This window comes from Dermacentor variabilis, chromosome 10 (genome assembly GCF_050947875.1).
Source record: "Dermacentor variabilis isolate Ectoservices chromosome 10, ASM5094787v1, whole genome shotgun sequence".
Lineage (NCBI taxonomy): Eukaryota > Metazoa > Arthropoda > Arachnida > Ixodida > Ixodidae > Dermacentor > Dermacentor variabilis.
The window spans coordinates 13,580,844-13,595,143 of NC_134577.1; the positions used below are offsets into that span (position 1 = coordinate 13,580,844).

The window sequence follows — 14,300 nt, forward strand, 5'->3', positions numbered from 1 at the left end:
CCCGTCTCTCTACTTCGGTCAAACCTGACCGCCAACTCTTTGCGATGTTAAAATAAACAAGTTGTTTCGTTGTTACCAGTCGACTCATGCTTTGCCGGGACCTTCGGATGCTTACAGTTGTACCCCAGGCCGCCAGGCCAACGCTACCCTTGGGGCTTGCGACCCAGGTACAACCACGGGCGTCAGCGCCGAGTTCCCAACAGATCGTACCAGCAGTCAGATCTAAACAGGGTTCACCGCACTCAACAAAACCATGCTATTCAGCGCGAGTGGCCGCACAAACCAATCGAGGAAATAGGGTCGAGCAATGTTCCGAAAATCGGCAGCCCACAGCAATCCTGCGCGCGATTGAAAATCGCGCGGATGAGCCGCGAGATGCTTTTGCACCGAGCGAGTCAGCAACGGTCCCCGACTTCTTTCTTTTTTTCCCTGATGAGCGGTCGAACGTTCTTCGCGCGTGCACGAAAAGCGGCAGCGATCAGTTTTCTGGCCCGCCGCCTCCCGGCGTCCCACGCAGCGCTTCGGCCGATTACACTGGCCGGCGCTGTCCGCCCATCGGCATTCCGCGGCCGCGCGGACAGAACACGCCGAGGTTTAATGCGCGCAGCCGAATACAGTATAGGCAGCAGTGCTCGTAACTCCCGTATGCGACCGAGATGAGGATACGGGCTTCGCGCATAGACCGCGGCAATGCCCTTCCGTCACGCAGAAATAGTTGGGTGCAGTACGGCGCGTTTTATACCCTCCTCATCATCATCATGTTCCTTTTCTTATCCGTTTCTTCGTTTTTTTTCGTTTTTTTTATTGGACGGCGCATCTCTCGCTTTACAGCGCCATACCCCAGCGGTCATTGAAATAAAAAAAAAAGTAAAAGACGGGGTAGTACGGACGTAAACTGCACTGCGGACATGTAGATCGGCTGCGAAAGCCTGAGAAGTCTAGCTATATTCAAGAACCCACCATTCCGAAATATCAAGCTAAAGTAATAAGAAGGAGGAGCAATACGATAGAGCACTATGAAAGCGAGTACACAGAATGAAGAAAAATTGCATAGATAGACGTGCACAGACGCTAGCGTAGATCTTTCCCCAATGTTGTTGCCGATTTCGTAGCGAAAGAATCTGGTTTACATAGATTATGCGCGCGACGCCAATAGTAGCTACATTCTGGAACGCTCCCGTGCTTAACCGGTAGACGAAATTTCCGCTGTTATCGCCATGACTTAAGTGTTGCTTTCTTTCTTCCGGGCACAAGATCGCCCAATAAAGAGTTAGACATTAAATATTAATTCATTAATTAAATCCTGGGGTTTTACGCGCCAAAACCTCGATAGATAATGAGGCTGCGGATTAATTTTGACCACCCGGCGTTCATTTGACGTGCACGTAATGCACTGTAGACGGGCGTTATTCGCACTTCGCTTCCATCGAAAGGTGGCCGCCGGGGCCTGGAATCGAACCCGGTACCTCTTGCTCGGCGGCGCTACGCCATAGCCACAGAGTCACCGCGTCCGGTAAGAACGTCGCTGTGACGTGTCGTATTCGTGATGTATCGAATGTCCCCCGATTTATTGCAGGAAGGCATCGCACAGTGTTTGGTTTAAACTGGGTCCAACTGGCGAGGTTGGAATTAGCGCGTACGAAAAATAAACTTGGACAGTTTATAGACTGTAAATAGACTTCCCGATGACTGCATTGCATTTCAGTAATTCGTTATTTATAAAAAAGTATGTCCATAAAAAGACTGTCGATCAACCACTATAAAGTGTTTGTCTGTAGACATTGCATAGACAAGCATCGATCAAAGTGTAAGGTAATTAGTCCTTATAGACCGTTTCTTCGTAGGCGCCGCCATATTGTGAACGCAGTGGCGCCGCCTATGAGCAGCGCCATACTGGCTTGGGTGAAAGCGGTCTTTCGCATGGCACGTATACGCTCGGCGGTAGGTTCTGGCGTTTGTTTTCGCGGCCGTGCGGTCTGTTTAGTATGACGCGCGTATTCTACGTGGCAAACGGTTCTGTGAGACGTGCTGAAGTGGTTTAAGGCGTCATGGCCGGAATTTCTGCTGGCGTTGAGGTGGACGGAACACGCAGCGCGATGTGTGCGCGCATATTCGAGTCTACAATCAGCCTCGGAGATAAATTCTGTATTTCTTAATGTTCCAGTCACTAATGTGACCTTATTGCAGTATTATCCTCTATTTCTAAGCTGCGGTTTAGGAGCCATGAAACGTACGCGACGATCGTAACAGCGTGAGCGTGGGTACCGTTCTGCTACGATAGGAGCCGTGATGTTATACTTTGACAAGCGTTCAAACTGTTCGCTGCAGGTTAGATTGCGTGGCTACTTGGTTCGATGGATGAGGTTTCCGCCCCTGAATAAAATAGTTTTGACAAGTGATAGCAGCATACCTTACAGTCTGAATTACGCTGTCCAGCAAAGGGACTGTTTACGAACTGCGCGAGCGTCCTAAGCAGTGGTACGTGCTGGATTACATACATATTTGTTCTATATACCGCATGGTCCAAGCATACCGCATCAGCCGTTTTATATTTATAAACATTGTGCGGCGTGACTATGCGAGGCTCTGTTGCGGCATTAGCCCGTTTTCTCTTGCTTTTTCTAGAAAGAGGATGATAACCGAATTTCTTTTTCGGTTGTGTTCGTTCCGTTCTCTACGACGCACTCACACGCATTACGGAAATTTTGTCCTCAAGAGTAGGCATCGCATTCTTTTTATGCGATCCCTCATATATTATGGCTGTATGCAGGCGAAAAAGACAATGCCGAAGCGCACAGCTTACGTATGTACCGTGCTGGATCACCAACCGCAGTGATCGCTGTGTTAGCGCCATCGGCCTCATGCAGGAAGGCTAGCGTAGACACATGGTAATTTCAAGCCTACTAGACTTGAAATGCGCGAGAACGATGCCGATGCATCACAAATATTTGATTGCGCCTGCCGCTTAGATGTTTCGTGGTTGCCTTAGGTTGGCCGTGCACGAGCATGCGCTCTTATGCTTTATGTTTTACTCCCTACGCCAAGCGATCAGATATTGAGCAGATTTACCATTTCATGCTGCTAATACAGAGACACCGGTTTTCTTTGGTGAATTAAAACCGATATAAGCAAAATAGTTCGCAACACATATACACACCGCGACTGATAATGTGCGTACACCGCGGCTGATAAAACGCGTCGCATTTTCGCGCCCCCAAAAGATATTTCCGCCTACTGTAGTCACCGATGCACCGAAAGGCTTCCCTGACGACCTTATGTGAACGGACACGGCGTAAATTTCACAGAGTACGATCTAAAACATCAAGAAATCGTTCCGCAGCACGCGACAGCAATACTTTCAAGCGGCGCCGCGCCGCATCGCCCAAGCCAGAGAGGAGGAAAGGCTCTCCGCGCGCCCTATCCTCCTCGCCCGATGAAACGGTCTATAGACCATAAACTTTGTCCTTTACAGACATCGATTGCCTAAGACGTTATGATTTGTCTATCGACGACATTGTACAGACAACATTCGATAAAAATTGTAACGCCGTAAGTATTTAGACTATCCACAGACCAATCTGCATAACATGGACGGACGGACGGACGGATGGATGGATGGATGAACTTTATTGCGGTCTTTTAGAGCGCGCGTATATCTAAATAACACGTCTAAAGACAATCTATTGAACTTATAGACATATCTACTAATAAACAAATATCTACGGACTTTCTACACACGATTGAAGCAATTCTAATAAGGGAGCACGCGTGTGACTACTCATTTTCATTTATATATGCAAATGTCTAATATATGCAAAATATGCAGAATAACAGGCACGTGACTTTATAGACGTGTCGTACGCCTGTCTCGAATCCAGCAATGTGGCTACTGTAGTGCTTCCTCCTCCTCTTTGATTCTTCACACGTGCCGGAAACTCGCGGACAACTTTCTTTGGCAATGAAGAAAAATGCTAAATGGGCCGCGCTTCTGCACATGTTGTTGTATACCGCGCCAAGTATTGCCGCAGCGCTTGGCAGCGCTCTTGGTTCCTTCGGAGAGACACCGAATAACAGTAGTTTCCACGTACGACGGTTCCGCGTTCGCACACACTCGAGAAAAAAAGGAAATAGAAATGCAGAAAAATACGTCGAGTTTAACGCTGAGTGGTTCTGTTTTTTTATATTTTACGCCATAAATAAGGCGTTTACGTTTCATCGTCCCCCAGCTTGAACCAACTCGGATGAAAGCCGGTGGGACTTCTTTCCGAAGCGCTCTTCCTTCAGCGCGCTTTGCCTCCATTGCTCTCGCTTGATTGTTACGGGAAACCGTCACAGAAAATCATCCGCGAGTACAGACCCATACGGCTCCCTGCACAGCCGATAGCCCCACAAAATTTGAGGTACAGTGAATATTGTGCGTCATTTTGAAGTGGCGACCGCTGCACATAACTGTGCCGTGGCCCGCAAGAGAAGAGCGGCTCTCCGCGGGGACGTGGGAAGGCGGCCGAAAGCGCGTGCGCGCGAGATGCGGCGGTGCAGATCCACTCGTGAGGTGGAACGCGCCACCGGCAACGAACGGGGTCAGCCGCTGGCTCCCTCGATCCCGGCGCCGCAAGAACGGTGGTGGGCCGAGAAATACGCGATGCATGTCCCCGCGGCCACTTCATTTCCCGCCACTGCGAGCAGGCGTCTACGACGAAGGTTGCGTAGTCGGGGATCCTCGACCCGTACTGGCGCTACAGGCGGCGTGCCTCTTTGCGAGGCGCCGAGGATGCGTTTATCCGGGAAGCAACTCGCCCCCTGACCGACAGTTCGCGCCACGTTAATCATGCACGTTGAATTGCCTACCCAACGTGCTCTCGGCGTTATTATTTTTTGTTCGCTGTCATTTTGACCTTCACATCACAGAAAACTTCGCGAAACTTGTTTGGTCCAATAGCCTGGATGGCCTAGTAATGGGACCAATTGTTCGACGTAGCTTCATAATTGGGCAAGCGGTTATAACAACAGCGACAAAAGCAAAACAAAACTAAATACAGATGTTAGAAAACACACGATTCAAATATACAGAGGATAACCGCAAACAAGTTGACCATTTGTCCAATTATACCACTTATCCGCTGAACATGAAGCGCTTCATGAGCGCGGGAAAATTCTGTGCCGCCTTCACATCAGTCGGTATGGCATTCCAAATGAGAGCGCCGTGAAATACTATTAGCCTTCGACTGTAGGCGTTTCTGGCAACCGTTATATTAAAGCAGTTGTTTGCTGCAGCGCACAGGTAACGTAGAGGTGCTTAATGCGAGAGGGCCACCATGTTTTATTATTCTATTCATTACGTCAGCAACACTTAATACGTGAACAGAGTCCAGCAGAAGTACACGCATCAGTTGGAACGGTTGTTTTGTTGTATCCGTTCTGTTTCAAAATGTAATAATGCTTAATGCGCTCTGTCGTAAGCAGCTAATATATCTTCAAATATGGTTTGCATATGCTGCTTCACGATACTGGGCGCGAGATTACGCCTGCTTACAGTCGGACGTGTGCGAGCAGACACTGAGACGAACATGTAAAAGGTATACGATTAGATCCAAGGACGGTGACGGAAAATCTCTCTAGTCTTGGACTATCAAAGAACTGATAACATTGACGGCTAACGCGTATTGCTCAAGGGCGCTCCTATCGCGCGTCTCTCATACCGAGTGCAAGATTATTGAAGGAAATGTATCCCACATGCTTCAAGGAATATCGTATACGCGCCCTTCCACAAGTCCCTGCGGAAGAAGCGAAGGCGGCCAGGGGCGATGACATTACGATTATTCGCACGGTTTAGACGAGGCTTATGTCTCGTATCCTTGACAAAGTTTCAATTCCACACAGCGAATAACCCTTGTTTTTGTAGACAAACACCTTTTTTCAAGAGAACCGGCCACGAGGTCATTTCACTTAATACCGTGACGTCGTGCTCCTGTATTGTGTAGTGTCCTACCTAAGTGTCCACGAAAGTGTTCGCTACCAAGGTCGGACCACATAGTATACCATCGAGTTCGGTGCCACCACGGTGGTTGCCACGATCCCGTTCCGGGTTCCCGCATACGGTGCGCTTGGCGCCTGTGCTTTGAAAGGATTCCCAATGATCACCGGGGGATCTTACTAGGCGACCGACTAAGGAAGCAGCACCCCGCATATCGTTCTTCGTCGATGTTAAGGGTCCACGAAAGCACCCGCCTAAAATTTTCTTAACAGTGCACGACCGATCAAAATTTACTATCACGCCTGACGCGTTTCGGCTTACGTGCTTCGCGTTACAATGCCGCTTCTTTATTCACCAAGGCTTCGCGCAGTCCGTCGGCGCAAGACACAATGTCGGAATGTCGGTTGCTGGCATGACGTTTATTGTGCGTCATATATATATATATATATATATATATATATATATATATATATATATATATATATATATATATATATATATATATATATATATACATATATATATATACATATATATATATATATACATATATATATATACATATATATATATACATATATATATATATATATATATATATATATATATATATATATATATATATATATATATATATATATATATATATATATATATATATATATATATATATATATATATATATATATCGCGCAAACCTGCCTCGACGTCTCCAAGGGAGCGATACAATTTAAACAAAGAAATATTTTTGGGGGTTTTACATGCCAAATACACAGTATTATAAGAGGCACGCCGTAGTGGGGGAGTCAGCAATGATTTTGAGCACCTGGGGATATTTAACCTGCACCCAATGCACGGCACACGGGAGTTCGCCCCCATCGAAATGCGGCCGCCACGGCAGGGATTCGATGCCGCGACCTTGCGCTTACCAGCGAAGCGCCATCCGCTAAGTCATCACGCCGGTAAGCGACATTCACGGTCAACGTAAAATGTACCGTCCTGTACGGCCACACCTTATGTTTCGCCTCGCGTATATAAGAGGTCCACGATAAGGTTGGCCTGGACAGACCCGGGTGTTTTCAGAAGCTTGGACATTAGAAACTGATCATCACGCACCACCATTTTCTGTACTGTTGTTGGGTTTCGAGTGCCCGTGGCTTCTATATATATATATATATAGTATAGAGCGGGTACGCGCTTCTGACAGTTGCTTCAACCTTTAATCCGGCTTCTGAGAGAAAAAACGGGTACCATTTCTGCCTGTTAACTGCACACGGCGACGTTCCAACCTTCCAGTTTCATTACCGACCAGGGCACAAACAACTCCGCTCAACTTCGCTCAGGATCACGACGCGGCCACAACGCATCGCCGGCTATACAGCCTGCCCCGATCAGATGTTTCGGCTCAAGCGCGCAGCGTCGGCCCACTCGAGTGTTTCCCAGGCGCGTCGCGCACGGATTCCGAAGAACAAACAAACCATCGACAAACATCGCCACATCCACCCAGCGGCGGCGGCGCCGCCGTCCACGGCCCATTTCCATGTGACCTCAGGGCGAACCGCCGAGCCTATGGGAACAGAAAACGCAGTCCACGGACAGGGCCAGAACGGAGCGTACGGGCGGCGGTCAATACCGACCGCTTCGCGCTCCTCGACTTCATTCTCGGCATCCGACCGGCCGGCCGCGATTGGAATGGGGGGGCTGCAGGCCGGCCGTGTCTTGATCGTTTTACCATCTCGCCGTCTGAGTTTCACCTCCTCGACCCTCCGGCGTGCCGAAGCCCCGCCGAGCCATGAATAATGGCCCAAAGACAATGAGGGCCTTGAAACCGGCGCGCGCGAACATAGCGAAAAAGGCTGCCGGCGTACAGCGTGCGCAAGAGCGCACGGCGGCCGCATAGGCGGGGCGTTTTGCATCCATAACGGACGCCGCTCGCGCCACGCTACGCGGCGCGCCGAAAAAGAAGCAACGTCGCTGCGCGTTGACCTTAACCTTCGGGACAGGGGCATCACTTTCTTCCTTACGACCAATCGGGCGCGTCCATACTGTTCACCTGGCTCGGCGGCGAGCGGCCAGCACTGACGCGTTAACATGAGGGGGTGGCAGGTCGCCGGGTTCGCGGCTCTTCTCTTTCTTTCTTTCTTTCTTTCTTTCTTTCTTTCTTTCTTTCTTTCTTTCTTTCTTTCCTTCCTTCTTTCTTTCTTTTCTTTCTTTCTCTTGCAGCTGGGAGGCGCCATTAGAGCAGCGAGGAATGCGTCCACCGAGAAAGTTCCCACGCTGGTACAGTTATGTTATAGACGTGCTAGGAGTGAGGAAGTGTGCATATATATATAGGGACGATGGCCAAACAATTAAAAGCGAAAGCACTCGATATCGTTCGTGGTGGGGCAGGACCTCTATGCACCTGAACGCTCGGTGCATTGTTTGGTGGGCTGAAAAAAAAAAGCAGAATTTACAATGCGCTCGGTTTAGTAACACGCACGGTCCGGCCGCCTCGTCCTGCCTGTACACAGCACCAGTTAGCCGAGATTCAACGGCGGCGTTTGAACGCGGATGGTAGTTTGTGGGGCAAAGGCCCCTCGGTTCGCAGTGGTGACCTCGACGCAGCAAAGTTTAGCTTAACCTGAAAATAATAATTAAACAAAAACCGTGCGAACGAGCTTGCGCTGTTTTTTGTTTTTTTTCCTTCACTTTTCTGTAACCATGCCAGCACTGTTAGGTACCAGTCTATATACACTTGTTGGCAAAGTATACCCTGCAGGGTGCGAGATTGCAAGCCATCAAATTTCAGTCTAGCCCAATATAGTTTAAGATAGAGAGACAGAGAGAGAGAGAGAGAGAGAGAGAGAGAGAGAGCTTCTAAGTTCTTAGAGTTTCTTAATTCTTTCAGCGAACGTGAGGTTGTCATAGGGCATCCTACGCGCTTAAAATATTTCTTTTTCCTTGGTTTGTTTCTTATCGATTCCCTCCGGTATGTTGCCTACATGAGCACGAACTTTCTTCAGAGGATGATAGGGGCAGTGATAGTTTATATCACAAAAGGAAAAAAAGAGTAAGTTTCTTTCAAAGTTATTCGTAATTGCTTCAGAAAATGAAGGAACTTTCTTTAGAACTTGTTCTCTTTTCTTTGTGTCCTTCATGAGGTAATATAGTCAGGACAGCTTCTCCATTTGCAGTCCCGGGCATGAGTATTCTACGGTACTACTCTTTCAACTCCCGGCGACATCCCAGAGGTCTCAGAAGACTTGCTAAGCGTACTTAACAAGAAGCTCGAATTCTGGGGTCGAATTCACGAATATTCTTTTTTTCTTTCGTAAGTGTGTTTTGTCCATGGCTGGCCGCCTTCGCCAATAATATGTCGAGCATGAGGATTGGCTAGAATATGATCTCTGGAAAAATTCTAGCGTAGGACTCTTTTGTGAATACTACCAGCCCGTGTCTGTTCGGCAGCAAGATCGCCTAAAAAGCAGAGCAACCGCACGTTTCCGTTCATAGTGGTCCCACGTTTCGGTTCTTATTCTTCGACCGCGTGCAGGTGGCCCAAATGACCGCCTCCTTTCGTATTTGCGAAGTCGCAACACGGTGGTCTGTGACCATATCCATCTTTTTCTTGTGCTTCACGGTCTTACTTCCAAGGTCGCGACCTACGAAAACTGAGTCTAAGAGCATTCGGGGCTTGACGGCAATGAGCTGGCCCATCAGCTCGCCCGTGACGTTTCTAACTGGGCACCGTTGATCCCCTGGTCCAGGCCTTCGCAGGATTCTTGGGGACTCTCCCTGCGCCGCACTATCCAGGAAGTTTACCTCCAGCTCCGTCTCGACAAACGCCTGTACCCTGCCCCTCATCCATCACTCACTGTGCCGGAGGACCGCCTTCTGCGGCACATCTAAATGAACGCACTGGTTACGACTTCCCGCCTCTTTCTCTGTCGCTATCGCTCCGACCCCTCCTGTCCCAACTGCCCCTCTACTTATGCAGACCTATCCCATTGCCTATTCTACTGTCCGGCTGCTCAGCAATCAAGTTCCTATCCTCCCCCTTCACTTTCCGTCACCACCTGGCTCGACTGGCTTGGCGCTGAAGGTGAAGAAGAACAGCGTCGACTGGCCACCCAGGCGGTCGATATGCTCGGCCTGTAATTTTGGGCTGAATAAAAGTCCTATACTACTACTACTTAGTCTTAGCAAACATTCGTGCAACATTTCTGTCTCTTCTGTCTTTAAGAATGTCGCCATGACGTATATATACTGTCAGTCCTCCTGAACACCCTCTGGACTCGATCGCACAGATGATGATTTATTGGCATCCCCTTTGTCACGGGGCAGCGACAAATAGCCATCTAGCCTGCTTGATTTAATCAGGTATGCTATACATACTTTTCATTCTATAGCATCTCTTGTATACATCTCCTTAACATTTCTTTTCTCTTACTCAAAACTTCTCTACCCACCTTGTACCGCTACGTATGACTGTAACGGAACCGGTCGCGTAGACCTCCGCGCCCTCTAGAGAGACAATGCCCGAACAGAAAAGCCAGGTCGCGGCATTCTCGTTGGCAGGCATACGACACGACTACGCCTCGTCGTTGGCTATTTTGCCGCGGGCCCCACTCTCTGTCTTTCCACGCGTACACGTGAAACTTTTTTTTCCCTGCTCCGCTACACGTGACTGTTAGCACCCCCCCCCCTTTAACCTCCTTTCTTGCTCGCAGAGATAACAACATAAAGCTCGATAACAATAAACAGCAATAGAGCAATAATGCACAAAACAATGAGGTCCGGTCATCATTCATCGCCTTCTCGCCGTCCCTTTGTTCCGCGACAAAGCCGGCGGACAAAAAAATAAAAAATAAAAAACGCGGGCCACAAGCGACGCGACGTAGTGCAATGTCGCCATCGCTGGCTTCTCGTTGTCTACCGTCGCTTTGCGTAGACTTCGGCTGTGCGCTTACTGTGGCATCAGCGTGCGGTATAGTGCATGCAGCACACGCGAAGTGACACCACGTCGTCACCATCGCCGCAGCTTCTCGTTGCCTTCTCCTGCCCTGAAAGTCAGTCGCTTTGTGTAGACTTCTGCTGTGCGCCTACTGTGGCATCAGCGCACATCTGTGAGCATAGCGCACACAACGTGACGCCACGTCGTCACCATCTGACGAAAGCTTCGCCTTGTCTTCGTCACTCACGGAGCCGGCCGCTTTACGCATGGTCACGCGAGCCTGCCGTAATATATATGCTCGTACACGCGCTTCGGGAACGAAGTTGGGCGTAAGATACGCGTAGGGGGACACTGCGCAAGGTAGACACGGTCACTTTTGTCCACAAGAGCCTGGTTCACTATAGGCTTGCGTTGCGGTGTTCAAGGCGCCGACTGCATTTTTCGCCGTTAATGCTGTGTATGCGCACACGCTCCCTCGCGCTCGGCATCAAAACGTCATAGCAACTGAGTTATACCGCTACGAGTGATAAGACGACATATCACACTGCACTCACGCGTCACTTCGTCGTCCTCATCTTTCCACGTACGTCCAACTCCGTTTGGTGCGGCATACCTCCGCATAGTGTAACATGTATATAGATGCCTTCGGAGGAAGGGTGTGTGCACTATACATGCTGGTGTGATGACACTACGCGATGAAAAGGCTGTTGTTATTGTTTACTTCGGAAACAAAGGGCCGGCATGGCTAGGGGAAGGACAAAAAAACCGCTGCGACTACTGCAATAGCGAAAAAGGGGTTGACTTTGGAGGGGGAGGGGAGCGTTGTGTTCATGCTATGTAGGCCACGGTGGCGGACTTTACTGTCTTACCGAAAATCCTATGAAATATACCGCCAGTCAGCGAAAGAAGCCCGCGAAACACGCAAAACTGCCGCACGACTGGCCGCTCGAGGAACTTTGCCTGTATTCGCGGGCTTCCTTCACGCTCGGGCAAACACTTTTATGTAGCACGTATTGAGCAACAGAAAGCTGTATCGGGAGTTTTTCACGTTGCTCTACAATTTCCTCGTTGACACTTTTCATGTAAATATAGTATTCGAGAACATGATGAATTAATTAGGACTAATTATGTCATTAGGCGGGATGCAAAAAATAATCTGAGAATCTCTAAGCGACAGCAAACTACATTACCTTGGTACTGTCCAGTTACGCGGCATTTTGCATATTTTAAACTCTTGATGCACGATAGCTGGGACACCCATGCATAGTGCATTTGTTTCACTAAGTATGTACACCCGAGTGCCTTCTACGTACCCGGGCGCTTTCTCACTGAGGACGTGCGCGCCTGTTTGATTAACATTAGCTAACAGATATTAAAATTCAATCAAAAGCTCGCTAGAAGCATGTTCGGTATGTTGACGAGCTAGGCGTTCAACCACAGCAGCCACGCTTCTCCCACGGTTACACCGCTATAGAGCACTCTCTTTCTTCTTTCGCCTGTGTGAGCAAGGCGGCGTCCACACACGATGAGCGCGTCGTTTAAGAGCGCTATTCAGGGATCGCCTCGGCGCCTCAAAAGATGGTCGCGCGCTCTTGCAAAGACAATGGGCTCGGAATCGCTGGCGCGTCGTCTCTCTTTGCACTTGGGCGTCATGCGCGGACGGCGAAGCAGAACGCGGCTTCGCCCGAGGGCGACAAAAGTGTTTGGCCGCCGCGTCGTTGATGGCCGAGTCCGCCTGCGCTCAGTCGTGTCGTTGCCTCCTTTATGGCGACAGCGACACAAGCGCGCGTTCCGCGACGCACCCAGAGGAAAGCGTTGATGGTGACAGGCGGGGCGGACTCCCCGTGTTTGCGCACACTGCAGCAAAGCAGTGCAATTGCGGACCTGACGGCGCGTGCGTGTCGTCGCCTCTGTACAAACCGCGGTACGTGACGGCGCGACTCGGTGTCTGCGCAGGTACGTTGAGCACAAAGTATATAACACCCCGGCGCCAGCGAATAAACGATGACAATGCACCTAATGGTTGTCCCGATCTCACTTTTTTTTTTACGTCCTTATTTTTATTTTAAACTTTGCGGCGGCCTCTGATACCATAATGAAACTTTGCTGCGCCCCCTAGTATTCATTTCCAGCCTGCCGTGGAGCAGAGGTGGATCCAGGGTAGTATAGGAGGGAGGGGTCTGTGGACCGGTCTCAGTCTCGTTGCACATACGAATGAAACAAGTTGGTACAGGCAGGAAAGCGGGTGGTGCTATAGACTCGAAAAGTTAATCTTTACAACCTACTTGGTTAAGTCTGGCGAGCAACGTGCTTGCATTGAAAAGCATGGAGGCAGAACCTCGAAAAGGAAAGCGCGATTTGTATTGAACGCCTAAAGGCCCATTGGAGGAGGAGAAGGAAGTAGTTTCAAGCATAACGGTATATAGTATATGGTATATGACACCACCTCTGCCGAAGCCAAACACTGGTTATGACTATAAGTGCAGTGCAAGTTTCACTAGCGGAAGTTGTTTGAGATCTTCGTAAGCATTATCTCGGACGCTGATACCCTGGAAGTGTTTACGGCTTCGCAGTATAGATAGAGCTGTAATATCGACATATATGAATAGCACATCGGCAGAGATATACGATAGGCAGTGATCGCTATATTTGCGAACGGTGCGTATCGTCAATCAAAACTTGTTCGTCGCAAACAACGAAGCGCTTCTTCCTCTTCCTGAACATGAGGGAGAGTTGTCCGTGCTTCGCTATCCGTTTATTATCTATTCTATTCTGTGTTTTTTTTCTCATTTTCTTTCATTCATTTTCCGATCTACAATTTGCATTGCAAAGCCGTATGTCCAAGAAACAACGGCACCGCAGTCATTAGGCCCTGTGGAAGCCTCTTCTCACAAGCACTGAAAAAAAAAAAAAAAGTGAAAGCAAGAAAAGGGCGTGCACGGCTCGTCCATTTTCAAACTCGTTAGCACACCGCGATCGCTCCGCGAAACCACTCCGATCCGAAAACAAGCTCGCAGAACGCGCAAAAAGCGGGGCGTGCGTATACCGATCACCGAGGCCTTGTTGCGGCACACGCCGTCCGCAAAGCCGTGCTTGGCTTCCCAGAAGAGGAAACCACTGCGGTTTAAGAAATGGCGCCTCTTCGCGACAGCTTCCTGGCAGTCCCGGCCGGTGCGCTTCTTCCTTCAGCGCGTTTACTGCTTTCGGGAGAAACGTGTGCGTCGTGCGTAAGAGATATCTGGCGGCATGCTTCTTTGCCAAACACCCGCGAGGCCCACGTCTCCGGTGCTCCCCGCCACACGCGCAAGCACAACCGCAGAGTTGAAACGGCCTACACCCTGAATTGAAGAGCCTCGCCGGCCTAATAATAGCCGGGACCGCGGAATCACA

General features: G+C 49.4%; 1 protein-coding gene across 5 annotated transcripts in view; it reads right to left on the reverse strand.

Annotated features, from left to right (window-relative positions):
• LOC142559951 (uncharacterized) overlaps window positions 1-14,300 on the reverse strand; it is a 205,669-nt gene that overhangs the window by 83,000 nt on the left and 108,369 nt on the right. The gene's annotated exons all lie outside the window — the stretch shown is intronic.